We start from the raw sequence: 17090 nt of genomic DNA on the forward strand, positions 1-17090 counted from the left end.
CTTCCCTGTTCCCTCTGGGTTCCTTCGCCAACTGAGGCCCCTTCCTGTTCCCCCCTCCCTCCACAGGCTCATTCCTGCCACGCTGCCCTCTCGAAACCCAGCCTCCATGTCTCTAAGGCCTCCCTGGCAGGGGAGCCTGTGGGGGGAAGAGCTGCCCCATTTGCCCATTAACCTCTTGGCTCCAGTTCAAAACCAGAGGGCCCCAGCGGATGTCCTCCAGGGCTGTAAATGAGGCCGTGCGCTGGTGTTGAGCTGCTCTAACTCGGGGCGAGGAAGAATTCTCCCTAGAGGAGAGGCAGCTGGAGGACGGCCCACGATGGAAAAACCCTTCTGTGGCTGCAGGAAACGGCTGCATGGCAGGGCCACAGCTGTAGCCCTGTGTCTGGCCGGGGGGATGAAATAAACAACCCGGAGGAGGGCTCTAGATTCCACGGCTGCCCTCTGAGGCAGGGTGGGCAGTTAGTGTCCTCCTGCCCTATTACTTCCCCGTGCAACCGAGCGCTCTGCGGGGCTGGGAAGGGATGGCGCTTTGCCCCAGGAAATGCCTCCCACCCTGGGGGCGCTGAGCTCTGACCCCGGTCATTCCCTTGTCCCCGGTGTGCGTACCACAGGGGCCGCTAGGTGGAAGCAGAGAACAAAGGTTCCTCAGCCCAGACCGCAGCCTCCGGGTGCTCTGAAAGCCCCTTGCAGGTGAGCCCCGCGCTGGAGCAGGGCCAGCCCGCTGGATTCATGCCTTGCCAAGAAAAACCCATTGAGCCGGAAACCTCAGAAGGCACCCGGCACGGGTCCGAGGGCGCACAGCTGTGGGGCCGCAAGGTGACCGCACCCATCCCTTACCTGGCAGGCCAGCGGCTGTTCTTCCAGCCTTGCGCTGAGCTTTTTTCATAGGCCTGTGGGGTCCCCGTTGCGGGGATTGCTTGGCTTGCGACTCCTCCCCAGACCTGCGTGATCTTCTAGTCCAGCTTTAAGAACCTACTGTGTGTGTGGGGGGGGGAGGGAGGGGTGCTCTGTGTAACTGCCCCCTACTGGGGCTGGCAGCAAGACGTGAACCCTGGACCGTCGGCATGCAAAGCACAAACTCTGCCAGGGGCTTTCAAACTTTTTTTTTTCTCCTGACCCAGCTGAAGAAAATTGTCGATGGAATGTGACTGGAGAGGGGGCTCTGGGGTGGGGATGAGCAGGAGCGTTGGGGTGCAGGAGGGGACTCTGGATTTGGAGGGGCAGGAGGGGATGACCGGGGGGCTAAGGCAGCTTCTTGCCTCTCCTGGCCCCACAGACCGTGCTGCGCCCCAGAAACAGCCGGCAGAAGATTCCCAGCCAATGGGAGTGTGGCACTCGTGTTCGGGGCAGAGGCAGTGCGTGGAGCCCTGTGTACTTTCCGCTGTCCCACCTAGGAGTCAGGGAGCTGCCTTAGCCCCTCCACTGCTCACTTGATCTCCCTGCAGCACCAAGGCCTGGCACCCGACATTCCACCCCCCAGTCCTGGGTCGCTAGCAGCTAGAACAGACTTCTGCCTTTTCTGGGAGCACAAATGTATGAAAACGAGTGGTCCTGCAGTACCCTAGAGACTAACAAATATCTGTATCCAGGGGCATGAGTTTTTTTTGGAGGGGGAGGCAAAACCCACTTCCTCAGATGTTCTCCTTTGATTGTTCATGGTCTCGCCCTGCTGGGTGCAGACCACGCTGTGTCCCTCCCTCCCCACTCCCAGGAGAGCAAACAATCAACCTGCCTCCAGGCCACGGCTCTGTTTGAACAGCTCCGGCTGTATCCTCCATTCGGTCTTCGTTTCCCTACTTCCTGGAGCCTTGCGTTGTATTGCCTGTTAACTTTGTAAGAGGGTCTGACGCCGCCGCGGGGTTCTGCTCTGGCAGCGACAGGTTCAAGCCTGGCAGCGAAAGTCACCCCTACCGCTAGTCTTCCAGCTGGAGTCTGCATAGAGCCCACAGGCCGTGACCGCGCACACAGTCACAAGTACACACTCTAGTCTGGTGTAAAGTTTTATTAAAGTTCCAGTACAAATGATGAGCAGTCCCGTGGCACCGGAGAGACTTAACAAATATGAGACCGTGAGCTTTCGTGGGCAAAACTCGCTTCTCGGGAAAAGGGGAATCCTTCCAATATAGAACAGAAAAAGACGGGCGAGGGGAAGAAAAAAAGACCTGTCAATTGTAGTGCTGGTGCTAACGAAGCTAATTGAGAGGGCTGTAAGGCTGCATCTAGACAGGGGTACTATTTCGGGATACGGAAAGTATCCCACTTATAGCTCTTCCGTGTCTTTAAACATGCCTGTTGTTTCGAAATAGCGGGCATGCTATTCCGGCGTCCCTGTAACCCTCATTCCATGAGGGTTAAGGGACTTGTCGGAATAGTGCTTTATTTAAAAATTTGACCCTGTGTAGACTGCCAAGTTTAAAAATCAGCTGTTTCGAAATTACCACTTATTTCGAGGAACAGGTGCAGTGTAGATGCACCCGAAGTGTGCCATATCTAGCTTTTGATGTCATTTGGGTGTTGACAGTTCGTGTCTTTGTGCAAGCCGTGAGAGAGAGTGTCAAATTTGCATATGAAGGCCAGTTCCGGGGTCTGTCTCTGTAGTTGGTTTCTGACATTCTTTGGTCGTGAAAGGGCTACTTTGCAATCCATTGAGTGCCCAGGTGGGGTTTTGTGTGTTACCATTTCTGATCAGGTGCGCAGCGCAGCAACACTGGGGCCACAGGCATAAAATTTTATATATATATATAGTAGCCCAATGTCTGAGACTGAAATGCTGGCTGTTGCCTCTGGGCAGCTCTGTTGCCCGAGTCACGTCCTTCGCCTCCCGCCGTGGTGCTCGGCTGATTTCTGTGCCGGGCTGCTGCGGGGGAGCAAGTGGTGCAAGCGACTGTTTGGGCTCCGCGGTCCTCCGAGTGAGAGGCAGGAGGGGAAGAAGAGAAAGAGAGAGAGGCAGGAGGTGGAGGAGAGCTGAGAGGGAGAGGCAGGAGGAGGAGAGAGAGAGAAAGAGAGACGGAGCGAGAGACCGGAGGCTCAGGAAAGAAGACCGACATGGAGGAGAACTGAAAATCCTGACTTATGACAGGCTAATTGGCTAGTTTCAGTATAGGATCCACTAGCCCTCCTGAGCAGCTAGCCTGCGCCGAAACCAGGCTGCTGCGTCCTCACTGCTCCAGAGCCTGCGCTCATTCAATCAAAGGGAGTTGCAGTGTAGACGCACCGGGAGTGACCTTGTCTCCCCCTCGTGGCTCTGCTGACTCTGGCATTGCAGAGCAGGAGTCCTGGCGTTAGCTTGTTGGGGCTAGGGTCTCCGGTTCCTGGGATCCCCCCGTGATGGCAAGCGGGGTCTGTGCTGGCGCCTCACTGGTTGGCTACGTTTGGACGTAGGGCGTTTGCAGGATGGCCAACCCGCGCTCGTCCACGAAGAATGAGTCGAGGCTCCAGAACATCCCGAGATCTCCAAAATAGCACGTGGGGCTCGATTTGGTGTCTGGTTCCTGAGCCTTGGGTCGTGCCGTCGAGCTCTCCTCTGCAGTCGTGCGTGAGAGATGTTTTGAGTGAAAGCGCCGATCGTTTCATAATCCCAGGGCTGGAGCACCAGCCGGCGCCAGACTCAGTCACAAGAGCCGGCGATCTGCATGGGCGTCCGGTATAATAGGCAGGGGAAGGTACAGCCTTCCCGAGCCTCCACTCTGGCCCCGCCCCCGGCATGCCAAGCAGGGGAGGCTAGAGCTGCGTGCCCTCCTCTCTGCCTGTACTCTGGGGCTGCGGATGCGGATCCTCCTCCTTCCCCATGGTGGTGGGGCAGGGAGGTGGTTTGACTCCCTTGGGGGCGGGGCCTTAGGAAAAAGGGCGGGGCTGGGGCCTTGCCTCCCCCAGCCTTACCTTTGCCACCCCCATGTGACCCTGTGTTTAGTTCCCATCTGTTACAAGCGTACATTGCACTGTAGTGAGGGGGCCTGTGAGGATCCAGAACACCCAGCCCGACACACAGCTGGGTGCAGGGGAGCTGTCCGATCCAGCTGGCAATCAGTAAGAACCGATCCCTTTTCCCCTGACTGCCAGCCACAGTCGCTGAGTTTTGCTTACACGGCAACTTGCACCAGAGGGGTTTATGGAAATTTAAGTCCATGAAAAGTTCAAGGCACCTGACTGAGCCTTTCCCCTCCCCGGGTCATCTCTTGGCCTCCACTGTCTCCCTCCTGGGCTCTCCGGCCTCTTGGCTCTCCCTCGCTCAGCAGGCCGGGCTTGGCACAGTCGTATCTTGCTGTAACCTCCTCTTCTGGGAGGTCTCCCCTGCGTGGCCGTGGACCTAGGTGAGCAGGTGCGTCTGGCTGAGCCGCGTGGCTGGCGGAGCGACCATGGCTCATTATTTGGATCGGGGGGGCCCTTGGAGCCCTGGGCGTGGACCAGGATGCTGCTGCGCTAGGCGCTGTCCAGCCAGAACAGAGCGTGCCTGCCCCATACGTTGGTAGAAGACAAGAACCAGCAGATGGAGACGGAGAGACCACAAGGAATCAGTAATAGGCAGTTCTGGCTGGGGATGGACAGAGGCGCCGGCCCACCAGCTGCTGAGTTCTCAGCAGGCAGCCCAGGAGGATAGGTGGCTTGGGGGGATACAGGGAGTGTGTTAGGCTGCTGGCATAGCCTGGCCAAAGGCGGGAGTTGCCCGCGCACTAGTAAATGAGATGATGGGGGGACGGGGACAGGTCATGCAGGTCCTGGAAAGAGCAGATGCGCAGTCTGTGTGCAACAGGATGGAGAAAGAGACGGCCCAGGGTCCAGTCTGCCCACAGCGACCAATGCCAGGTGCCCCAGAGGGAGGGAACAGAGCAGGGAATCATCCAGCGATCCCTCCCCTGTCGCCCATTCCCAGCCTCTGACAGACAGAGTCTAGGGACACCATTCCTACCCAGCCTGGCTAATAGTCACTGATGGTCTGAACCTCCATCTATCTAGCTCTTTTTTGAACCCTGTTAAAATCCTGGTCTTCACCACATCCTCTGGCGAGGAGTTCCACAGGTTGACTGTGCGCTGAGTGAAGAAAAATGTCCTTGGGTTTGTTTGAAACCTGCTGCCTATTCATTTAATTGGATGACCCCTCGTTCTAATATTGTGGGAAGAAGTCCATAACTTTTCCTTATTCACTTTTTCCACACCCGTCATGTTTTTATCGACCTCTCTCCTATCCCCCCTTAGTCTCCTGTTTTCTAAGCTGAAAATTCCCCGTCTTTTGAATCTCTCTTCATTTTATGGCCGCTGTCCCAAGCCCCTCATCATGTTGGTTGCCTTTTTCTGAACCTTTTCCAGTGCCAAGAGATCTTTTCTGAGATGAGGTGACCACATCTGTTTGCAATATTCCAGCTGTGGGCGTCCCGTGGATTTCTACAGCGGCAATAAGATACTCTCCGTCTTGTTCTCTCGTTCGCGGGAGAAACGATCTTTTCAGGAAAATAGTCTCATTGGAACACCCTGTAGCTCTCCCACGGCCACTGCAGATCCGATGTGCCGACGTGTGGCCATTGCTTTGGGTTTCCCAGAGATCCGCTCTCTCCTCCCTCCCGCCCCCCCCCTCGGAGATGGATGGATACCGTCCCTGCCCGGAGATTTCCTAGGAGCTAAATTCCTTCCAGGGTAACCCTGTCCCAGCCTGCTTTGTCTCAGGCTGCCGCTGGAGAAGATGTGGGACGTGGCGTCACCTCAAAGTGCTTGGACCCACGGCCCCTCATAGCCATGGTGGGGGTGGAAGCCGGACTGTAGCCTACCCCCCCCCCCCAGCCGCATCCAGCAACCTTCAGCCTGTGTCTCCTAAACAGCCCAAGCCCATTAGAGCCGGGCCTTCACCCGTGGTCCCCGGGAGGCACTGGCCATGCAGCCTGGCAGCAAACCAGCTGGAAAGATGCAAGATGTTCTGCAAAGGCCTCCAAACCAAGCTAAGTCCAGGCTGGGCAGGGAGCATGCCCCCACCTCTAGTGCCAGGGAAACAGCCACTCCCCCCGGTCCCTGCCCAGACCCCCGCCTTGCCGAAACAGCTCCTTGGGGGGCGGGGCTGCTCTGGGGTTGGAGCTGGGGGCTGTCGGGGTCTCCGATCGGGGTGCCTGATTCCCAGTCGCCTGGGCTACTGGCTCGTTCCTTGTACCCGGGCAAAGCGAGGGCGGTGACCATGCAGGCTGCAAGCCGGCCAGCTGACTCAGCGGCATGACTCTGGATTTGTGCCGGGGGAGGAGAGCGGGGACGCGGGCCAAAAGCGAGACCGGGTGCCAGGCTCTAGGATGAGGAGGAGCCGGTGAGCTGGGGGGGGGGTGCATTTAAAAATCTGGCGAGAAAGTTTGGCTCCTGCTCCAGGTTCCAACGTAGCTGAGCAGAAAGGGGTCGAGGGGTCAGAGTGGGCCACACGCTGAATCTGAGTCAACAGGGGGACGCTGTTGCGAAAGAAGCAACCCTGAGTCTGGGCGGCATGAACAGGAGTGTGGTGAGCCAGGCACGAGGAGTCGATCCGCTCTGCTCTGCGCTGATCAGGCCTCAGCGGGGGTGTTGGGTCCAGTTCTGGGCACCGCATTTCAGGAAAGCTGTGGAGACGGGAGAGGGTCCAGAGGAGAGCAACACTAATGAGGAAAGGTCTAGAGAACGTGAGCTCTGAGGGAAGGCTGAAAGAATTGGGCTTGTTCGGTTTGGAAAAGAGAAGACAGAGGAGACATGATACAAAAACCAGGACGATGCAGCACTTTAAAGACTTACAAGATGGTTTATTAGGTGCCACAGGACTCCTCGCCGCTTTTCTTAGGTGATGAGCTTTCGTGGGCCAGACCCGTCAGAAGGAGGAGGGGGAGAAATTGTTCCCCTTGGCCTCTGAGGACAGGACAAGAAGCAATGGGCTGAAACTGCAGCAAGGGAGGTTGAAACGTCCTGTCGGTGTGTGAGGACGCAGCGGGGAGCCCCCGACCCTGCCCCGTCAGCCGCAGCCAGCTGAGACTCCGCCAGCCAGTACAATAGAAGGTTTATCGCTTCTCCGAGGTACAGCCCAACGCAGGCTCGACGCTGACATAGGAGCCAGGGCAGACAGCCTTAAAAAGGGGTTCCCAGGCCCCTGAACCCCCGTACTGGATTTAGTCTGCTTCCTTCATGTTTCCCCCAACCAAGACTAAAACGCCCCCCAGCCACCTGGCCCTGAGCCCCCAGGCAGCTCCGCCTCCTGCATTGTCCTGCTCCCAGACCAAAGGGGAATCTTTTGTCACCCGGTCCCCAGGAGGTGAGACGCTGACACACTTCCTCAGACACTTGGCCAAAGGATCAATGCCCACAAAACAGATATCAGACAGGATCACAAAGAAAAAACAGTGTCTTGCCATTTCAATCAGCAAGGACATTGTCTCAAGGACTTGATTACCTGCATCCTGCTTCAAAGGCCTTTTAAGACTTCACTTGAAAGGGAATCCTCTGAACTGTCATTCATGCTTAAATTTGACACTTTACACTTAAGTTTGAATAAAGACTCTAATGATCTTACCCATTACAAAGATAGCTTCCCCAATTATCACCTCTAATACCATTAGCTCACAGACATTTACCCCCCCCCATCCCCCTTCTGTTCTGAAATGTGATTTGTCCTTTTCACATGTGTTCATTTTTTTTAATTGTATCCTTTGGTATATATGGTTGTGACAATTTTCTTCCACTATTTGATCTGAGGAAGTGGGTCTGGCCCACAAAAGCTCATCACCTAATAAACCATCTTGTTAGTCTTTAAAGTGCTAGATCGTCCTGTTTTTTGTTTCAGCTACACCAGACTAACACGGCTGCATTTCTATCACACTTCCTCAGTGAGTCATGCCTGACCTCTCCTCCCTCTCGCAGAGAGAGCTGCGGGGGGTGGTGGTGGGGAACTGAGGTACACACACCCACACACTACAGCAGCGACTGTAACAGCCCCCGCCCCACATCACAGGGAGGTTAAACACTGGAATAAGTTGCCTGGAGCGGTTGTGGAATCTCCATCTCTGGAGAGATTTCAGAGCAGGTTGGACAGACACCTGCCAGGGATAGTCTAGATCCTTGGTCCCCAACACGGTGCCCATGAGTGCCATGGCGTTATGTGCACCTGCTTAGCGCTGCCGCATCAGGAGAGCTTGCAACATGCCGGCTAGTGCTTTGCACGCTAGACGCGACGGGTTCAGCCCTTTTAATAGACCAATGCAGGGGTGGCAACCTTCTTGGATCAGGGGCTGCTGACCCACAGAAAAATCAGCCGGGGGCCACACAAAATTGAGCAACCCTCCCCCCAAATCAAAACCCCCCCCTTCAGTGACATGGCCCCCGGCCAAAGAGAAAGACCCTCCCCTCATTCCCCTCGCACAGCAGAGCCGGCGGGGGAGGGGCTAGTAGATTTCGTGGGTGTCTCTAGGCTCTGAGCTGGGGCCAAAAATGTGGGGTTCAGTGGGTGGGAGGGAGCTGTCGGGAAGCAGGCTTAGGTGTGGGTGGGAGGGAGGGTGCAGGAGTGGGGGGGGGTCTAGGAGGCTGGTGGGGTGCAGGAGCGGTGGTCGGAGGGCTGGAGAGGTAGGGTGCAGGAGCGGGGAGGTGGGGGTCTAGGAGGCTGGTGGGGTGCAGGAGCGGTGGTCGGAGGGCTGGAGAGGTAGGGTGCAGGGGCGGGGGGGGGGGGGTCTAGGAGGCTGGTGGGGTGCAGGAGCGGTGGTCGGAGGGCTGGAGAGGTAGGGTGCAGGGGTGGGGTGGAGGGGTCTAGGCTTAGGCTCCCTGCTACTGGGGGAGAGCCCCAAGCCTCAGGGGCCAGGTCCAGCCCCTGGGCCGTAGGTTCCACACCCCTGCCCCGGAGAGCTGGGGGCAGGAGCAGAATTTCCATGAAACACGGGGCGGTGGCACGGGGCCCCCAATGGGCGGGCAGGGGCCCCAGGCCTCTCCCAGAAGGGCGGCTGTTGGCACGTCTCTGTGCACCCCTGGCAGGGGGAGGCAGCCCCAGCCTGGGCACACACGGACCCACTGCCCTTCTCTCCCCAGGGGGGACCCAGAGATGTGCCCGCTGCAGGGGTGAGACAGCTCCCTGCCCGCTGTGCGGCACAGCTCCCGGAGGCAGACGCCATGTCCCCGAGGGCCCTGGGCCTGGGAACTGTGGCCAATGGGAGCTGCGGGGGCAACAGCGCAGAGACCCCACCCCAGGCCCCCGCCTAGGAGCTGCTGCCAGAGGGGTGAGCCGGTCGCTTTGCAGGGATAATGCCACCCCCTGCCCCCTTCCCACACCCCAATTCTCTGCCCCCGCCAGGAGCCTGCAGCCAGCACTCGGGCTCCGGCCCAGAGCCTGCACCCCAGCCCCATAACTGGACCCTTCACCCCTCCTGCACCCACACTCTCTCCCTGAGCCTGCACCCCCGAGGACCCCGATCCCCTGCCCAGACCACAGCCTGCACTTCAGTCCCATATCCCCACCCCTCACCCCTCCTGAATCCCCCTGCACCCCAATGCCCTGCCCAGCCCAGAGCCTGCACCCTGCACCCAACTCCCTCCCAGAGCCTGACCCCCCCACACCTCCTCCTGCACCTCAGCCCTCCGGCCTCCCTCTCCCCGGTCAAGGCATCTGGCTTCATTTTCATTGACTCCCTATTGTAATGCAGGAGGAAAACGAAGGGAAAAGAATAAAAAGGGCTGGAGGGGGGTGGGGGGGAAGAGCTTGGTTCTTTTCCTTGCCTGGATCCGGGGAGGGGGGTGAAACGAGCCATGGCCAGGGCCCCTGCCCCCCACTCTGCCTCGGCGGGGGTGGAATCCCTCCCCGGGGGATGTTTTCGTATATGTCCCAAGTGACAGGGCCTGCCCCCCTCCTCTGGGGCCAGCCTGCCCGCCTGCCCCGCTTCGTCTGCCCCCCTCCCCGGGCTGCGGCCGCCTGGGAACACCCCAAACCCCCCCCCCCCCCGTGGCCCTTTTGCAGCCGTTCCTCCAGCCCCGAGCTCGGGCCGTGCTGCCCGGCGAGGCTGGGAACCTCCCCGGGAGTCAATAGCCCCTTTCATGGGGCGGGTGTGGTGCGCACGGGGGCGGGTGTGGTGCGCACGGGGGCGGGCGCGGATCGCTCAGCCCTCAAAGCCACTTGCTCATCAGAAACGCCGGTGCCAGCCCCGCAGCTGGGAAAACGTTGACGTTGGCTCCGGAAAGCGTCCGCGGCGCTGGCGTTCTCGCGGCACGTGTCTTTCCCTAACCGCGCGCCTCCAGCCGCTCTTTTCAGGGGCAGGCCGAGGGCAGGGGCTGAGCATGTAACCCCACGGACAGGCCCCGGGGCGGGGGGGGGGGAATTGCCATCTGCTACCTCCAGCTGGAATAGCGCCACTTGGACAAGGGGAGTGTGGTGGAGTGGTTAGAGACCGACACTGGCCGTCCAGTGTTCTGCGTTCGAATCCCAGCTTGCCATGTGACCGTAGGCCATTCTGCCCCCTGCTCTGTGCCTCAGTTTCCCCCGTTGTAAAACAGGGCGGTGACTCTGAGGCTTTGTTCTTGCTCCTGAAGCACTTTGGGTTCCTCATGCGAAATACGTAGCACTGGAGCAAATTTGGCCGTCATGGATTATGACCACTCGGACCACCATGGCAGCAGGGTCAGAACATTCTTGCTCCAAAAGCCCATCCTCCTGCCACGTGACCTAAAGGGGACTCTCCCTTAGCTGTTTGCAGTACGGGGCCTATGACTCCCAGCTCAGCAGTTCTCATGTCTTCCAAACAGGGCCAGGGTAATGCAGCGAGTGCTTCATCAGACATTTAACCCGCCTGCTCCTTTCATTTCCCTGGTGTTTCTTCTTGGGGTCTAAAAGTCTGCCAGCATAGGTGCGATAATGTGAAACAGCTGGGCGGAGATGGATGGAGACATGCAGGGGAGGAGACAGAGCGAAAAGGAACAAAGGCAGAAATCCACAGAAATTGACTCTCCCCCCCCCCACCCCACCGGCCCTTGGGCCGTCAAGCTGGAGCTACGGAGCCAGACAGACACAGCAAAGTGGAGACAGAGATCCCTGAGTCTAAGTGTGCACAGGAGACAAGGGGTTAATCGGGGGGAGGCGGGGGGGCATTCGCTCCCATTTAAACCCAGGGGGGTTGCGCCGCCGCTTGCGCTGGCGCAGGATGAACGTGACCGGCTGCGCGCTCGGCTCCAGGTCGCAGAGACGCTTGTGCCCTGGGGCCTCGCCTCCCCCCGTATGTAAACAATCATCCAAGGCCGCTGGCTCCGGCGCGGCCCCGCCAAGCGCACGGGCTGGGTGCTGGTCTTTGCTCCTCCTGGAGGGACTCGGAGGGGGGCGTGTTTGGCACCAACCTTGCCCCCTCCAAGCCCCAGCTCCTGGAGTCACGAGATTCGGCGCGCTTCTCGCCTTGCGCCACACACCACAGAGGCCCGTGCTAGCCGACCCGCTGCCGGGCCTGGAGCCACGCACAGCGGGCGACCCGACAGGCTCCGGGGCCAGAGGCAGGACCCGACACCGGCTCCATACAGCTCACGCTTTTTAAAGTCGGCCTCCTGCAGAGATGGGCTCTGCCCGCTCCCACAGCCCAGAACCAGGCCTCGGTCTCGCCGGGGGGCGGCCCTGACAGGCCCTGACTGGGGTGGGGGCTTGGAGCCAGCTCCAGGGGGGACCCCTGGGGCTGGGGGGCTTTTCACTCCTTCGCAGGACTCCCCCGTGACTGCACGTCTGGGCTTGGTTAGCAGAGGCTGCTCCGGCTTCTGCCAGGCCCTTACGCCCCCGGGTCCCCGGAGCCTCGCCGCGCCTGGACCTGCTGCTGCTCTGGGCCGCCGGCCAAGGGCTCCGCCAGCCCCATGGAGGGGCCGGCGACCCAGCCCCGCTGGCTCAATCCCAGCCTTGCCTTTATCCCTCAGGGCTACCCGAGCCCTACGGGGGCTCCCATTTCTGATCTGGGCCGCCGGACAGACTAACCCGGCTGCACCGTCGCCGTGGGGCAGGCCCTAGCCTGAGCGCCCGGGCGATCGCCGGCGGCTTCCGGGGCAGTTTCAGGGCGAGCTCCCCCCGGTGGCAATCGGATGCCCCCTTCCTGCCAGGGAGCCGCCCGGTAGAGGGGAGCAGAGCTGGGCCCCCTCACTGCTCAGGCGGCCCTTTGTGCAGGGTGACTGGGTAGCAGGCGTGATACATGAAGGGGAGGGGGCGTGGGGCTGACCTAAGCCACAGCCCTGAAAATGGGGCATGTCCCTGTACAATCGGGACATCTGCTCGCCCTAGACCTGCCCCGCACCCTCCCCCGGCAGCTCCCGGCCTCCGCAGCTGGGTTTTGCTAACACCTGCGAAATGCTACACTTCCTCCCCCGCAGGCAGAAGTGCTGCCCATAGCACTCCTTGCAGCTCCCTGGCTCCGGGCTGCCGAGCCGGGCCCCGCCTGTTCTCCTGGGGCAGCGAGGGACATGGAACGGGATTTGGGACCCTCCCACCAGAGGGGTTCTAGACCCGACCTCTTCCCAGGATACTGGGGCCGGTGGGTTTTGTGATTCAGGCCACGCATGTTTCCATGGAATCAGGAATTCCTGCTGCTCTTTGGACCCAGCCAATGCTCCTTCTAATGCTTTTCCACCCATGTGTGGAATAAAATGCATTCTGTGCACCAAGTCGTGTGAGGATGTGCACCACCCGTAGGAACACATGCTGCCTTGGGGGGCAATGGGCGCTCTGCTAATCTGCCGGGCCGCATTTGACTCTTTCCAAGGTGGCCACCCAAGCACTCAGCTTCCAGGGAACACTGACCCTGGCCCTGGGGCGGAGCAGTCGGAAAAGGGACAGGAGGGAAGACCCCCTTGTGCCTATAATTTCGTGGCAGGACTCTGATCTATGGGGGAGGCGGCAGAGTGGGCTGGCGTAAAAGGGCTGGGATGGAAGACCTGGGCTGTAGTCCTCGCTCTGCCACGGCTGAGTCGACAGCTTGGCCCTGTGCCTCAGTTTCCCCACTTTTATAAAACAGGGGTCCTGGGGAAAGGGCTGTCAGCTCTGTAGATTCAAAGGGTTGCTGTAAATTAGAGGTGGGGAAGCCATTGATTTTCTTCTCTCAAAGATCAAAAGCCCAGACATGCACAGGATCAGAGGACGGCGGCTTTGTTACGCTCTCTTTCAAGGACAGAATTGAGGTTTCCGGGCACAGGATGAATCGACCGATAACAATGCTGGATCATGGACAAACAATGCTCCTCCCAGCCCTCTCCGAGAACCCCCCATTCCCACGCCCTGACCCCACCCTGGATTTGGAGACTAGGCTTTCAGTTTCCTGGGACTCCCACGGGAAAATAAAACACACGCGCACGCATGAGAAAGCTGGGGGCGGATTTGCTTTCTTGTGAAAAATCAAACGGACTTTCAGCTTGTGGCCTCCACTCCATTGTGTGTGACCCCCACCCCCAAACCACGCAGACACACCCACCCGTGGAGGGTTAGTCTCTGTACAGCTTGGCTCTTTGCTAACTCTCAAGTCCTGCCCGCCCTCTCCCTGCACTCCAATTCTCTTTGTCTTACCCTAAAATGTACAACCACTCCAGGGTGCTCAACAAGGCTAGAATTGGATCCTCCTGCTCCAAAGGCCTGTGCCTGCTCAGCTAAAGGAGAACCACCGTTAGCATTTTGCAGTAGAGAGTGTAGGACACACAGAGGTGAGCAGTTCAGATTCCAACCAGCGGAGGCAGCGGGATAGCACATGTGTCCAGGGTACTGTCAACTCACAGAGCCATGGCCAACCAGGATTATGGATTCACTTCAACACAGAGTTGATTAGGGATAGTTGCTTTTATTAATCTCACTACGTCACTACTATCACAGGGTTAATACCACCAATGGTTACACAGCTACTGCAAAGTGACACATCAATAAGCACAGGCAGAGCAATGCATAAAAGAGTAACAGGCACTTAGAAATGCTTATGCCCCTTCAATCTGCGGGGAATCCCATTCCTGTCACCTCGCACCAGGGCCGCAGTGGATGTGGCTCCAGCTAGGGGAATCCAGGGCACCCTCCGAGGTCTAGGTCCCTGGTGAGTTATACTACAGTTGTTTATCGGGTGGGCGCATACTGGCTCAATGTCATTCTTATCACTCGTACGAGCTGAGGCTGAGGTCAAACTTGTTTACCGCTTAATAGTCTCCCAGTTCAAGTGCATGGGTTAAAGCTGATAAGGGCCAGCTACTGTTTGCGTTTACAGACTCCAAGATCTACCAGGCTGTGTCCACTAAGAATGGACCCACATATGCAGGCCCCACATATGACTTTTTATGTGACAGGTACTACCAATGCAAATAAAAGTGGGCCCTGGAAGCAGAAGGGGCTGTTTAGGGCTTCTTGCCACATGTCACTTCCGGATTAGTCTATATTAAAGAGGCAGGGTGGCCTAGTGGATAGAGCAATGGGCCTAAGAAAATCTGGCTGATAGTCCTGGCTCTGCTGCTGGAGCAAGTCATTGCCCCGCCCCATGCCTCAGTTTCCCGCCATGACAGGAGGCTCATGACACTGACCTCGCTGGGAAAGCATTTTGAGATCTGTGGCTGGGGCGCTCAATGGACGAGCTTGGTGTTGTTACATGAACTCCCTTCCTGTTAATTTGTGTCACTTAAACAGTCCGGTCGGGGGGAGGTGGAGACATTTCACCATCATCATCCTAATAAATAAACAACATTCGGCCCGATCCCTCCATGGCATCGGCAGACGCGTTCCCAGCGCCAAGGGACCTTTCCTCTGGCTGTTTGCTTCCAGTGCCGCCAGTCCCGAATGGCATGGCGAGAGCCAACGAGGCAATCTGTGGCGCTCCCACCCCAAGGGAGATCAAGCTAGCGCGTCTCCAAGAGAAGGGCTCGGATCTGCTGAAAAAATGGGAGGCTATTTGCTCCCAGCGATTCACTCTCAAATGGCTCACAAAGCACTTTCCCACCCCCATGTAAAGTAATTTTCCCTTCCCCACCAGCTTTGGCAATTGGGAAAAGGATCTTCCCATTTTATGGGGGAAACTGAGGCACACAACTCAATGCTTTCAAAGGCAATCTCTGCTGGTGGGTCAGCCTCCCATTGGCTGTGGCTGCCGGTGTGCGGGCGCTCGGCCTTCTCTAGAAGCCGGGCGGCACGTCTCTCGAGCAGGGAAGACGGAGGCATCCGAACTCAGAGCTCACTTCTGAGCACCCTCGCCGCCGCGCCTTGCCACAGGCTGCACAGGGAGGTGAACCCAGGCTCTAACTCCTAGGCAACACTTTCTGCCACAGACAGCAAGGGAACAGAATGAGCGGTTCGGATGTGGCGTCTCCTCCCCCCGCCCCCCAGAAGTATGTGGATAAGCTGCAGAGGGTTCAGAGAAGAGCCATGTGAATGATTGACTTGGTAAACATCTCCGAGTATCAGACTGGAAACAAGATTGGGGTGGATTCTTCATCACTCCCCAGTTTTAAATCCAGACGGGGTGTTTTTCTACCAGCTCTGTGCTAGGAATTATTGTAGGGAAGCTTTCTAGCCAGTGCTATCCAGATCAGACTAGAACGATTGTAACCTGTCCCATTTGGCCTTAGGATCTGTGACTTTCTTCATCAGGAAAAACTTCAAAAACAACAAATAGTCTATTAGCACCTTAAAGACTAACACAACATGGAGATGGGATCGTGAACTTTCATGGGCACAGCCCACTTCTTCAGATGACTGAAGTATTAAAAGTCCAGATCCAAGAATAAATAGAGAGGAGAGGGGGAGGGGAGAGGGGAAAAAAGGAAGCGGAAAGGAGAAAAAATAAAAGGAGACAGTGAGTAGATGGTTCAAATAGTTACAAGAGGCTGATAAGCACAATTAGCACCTCCGTTGTTTGGTTGGTAGGTGAAGTCAGTGTCCTTATTCATACCATTTGCATAAGAATTAAACGTGTGAATGAAGTTAAGTTCCAATCCTTCTCTGTGTATTTGACTTGTGGATATGGCCTGAAACAAAAGGGTGACTTGGAGATCCATTAACAAGGGTCCAGGTAGATTAAAGTGTCGTCCAGCAGGTTTCAGTGTGTTGCCTTTTTGGATATCTGATTTGTGTCCATTAATGCTTTCCCGTAGAGACTGTCCAGTTTGGCCCATATCCATGGCAGTGGGGCATTGCTGGCACTTGATGGCATAGATCTCATTAGTAGATGTGCCGCTAAACGAGCCGCTGATTTGGTGGGGTCCAGTGATGAAATCACTGGAGCAGATGTGTGGGCGGAGTTGGCCCTGGGGCTGACTGCAGGGGTGGATGATTAGGATGGAGGTGTGTTGCGTGGTGATTGGTAAGAATTTGTCTGGAGGCGAGAATTGGCCTTTCCCACAGGCCTGTGCGAGTGAAGGCTCATGTTCCAGAATCGGCTGTAGATTGTGGATAATGCGTTGGAGGGGTTTAAGTTGTGGACTGTAGGTGAGGACCAGTGGAATTCTGTTGTTTTCTCTTTTTGGCCTGTCTTGGAATAGTTCATGTCTGGGTACTTTTTTGGCTCTGTCGCTCTGTTTTTTCACTTCTCCGGGTGGGTATTTCAGTTCTAGGAATGCTCATCCTGTCGGTGTTTGTCTCTGTCTGCAGGATTGGAGCAAATCTGCATCGGAATGGGTAGCAGGTTTAAAACTAATAAAAGAAAGTTCTTCACACAGCGTGTAGTCAACCAGTGGAACTCCTTGCCAGAGGAGGCTGTGAAGGCTAGGACTATAATAGAGTTTAAAGAGAAGCTAGATAATTTCATGGAGGTTAGGTCCATAAAAGGCTATTAGCCAGGGGATAAAATGGTGTCCTTGGCCTCTGTTTGTCAGAGGCTGGAGAGGGATGGCAGGAGACAAATCGCTTGATCATTGTCTTCAGTCCACCCACTCTGGGGTACCTGGTGCTGGCCACTGTCAGCAGACAGGATACTGAGCTAGATGGACCTTTGGTCTGACCCAGTACGGCCGTTCTTATGTTCTTATGGAACTTAACTTCATTTACAAGTTTAATCCTTATGCAAATGGTACGAATAAGGACATTGACTTCTCCTACCAACCAGCCAATGGAGGTGCTAATTGTGCTTATCAGCCTCTCGTAACTATTTGACCCATCTACTCACTGTCCCTCTCTTTATTTGTTTCTCCTTTCCCCTTCCTTTTTTTTC

This window comes from Pelodiscus sinensis, chromosome 3, assembly GCF_052426305.1.
Source record: "Pelodiscus sinensis isolate ZL-2025 chromosome 3, ASM5242630v1, whole genome shotgun sequence".
Classification (NCBI taxonomy): Eukaryota; Metazoa; Chordata; order Testudines; family Trionychidae; genus Pelodiscus; species Pelodiscus sinensis.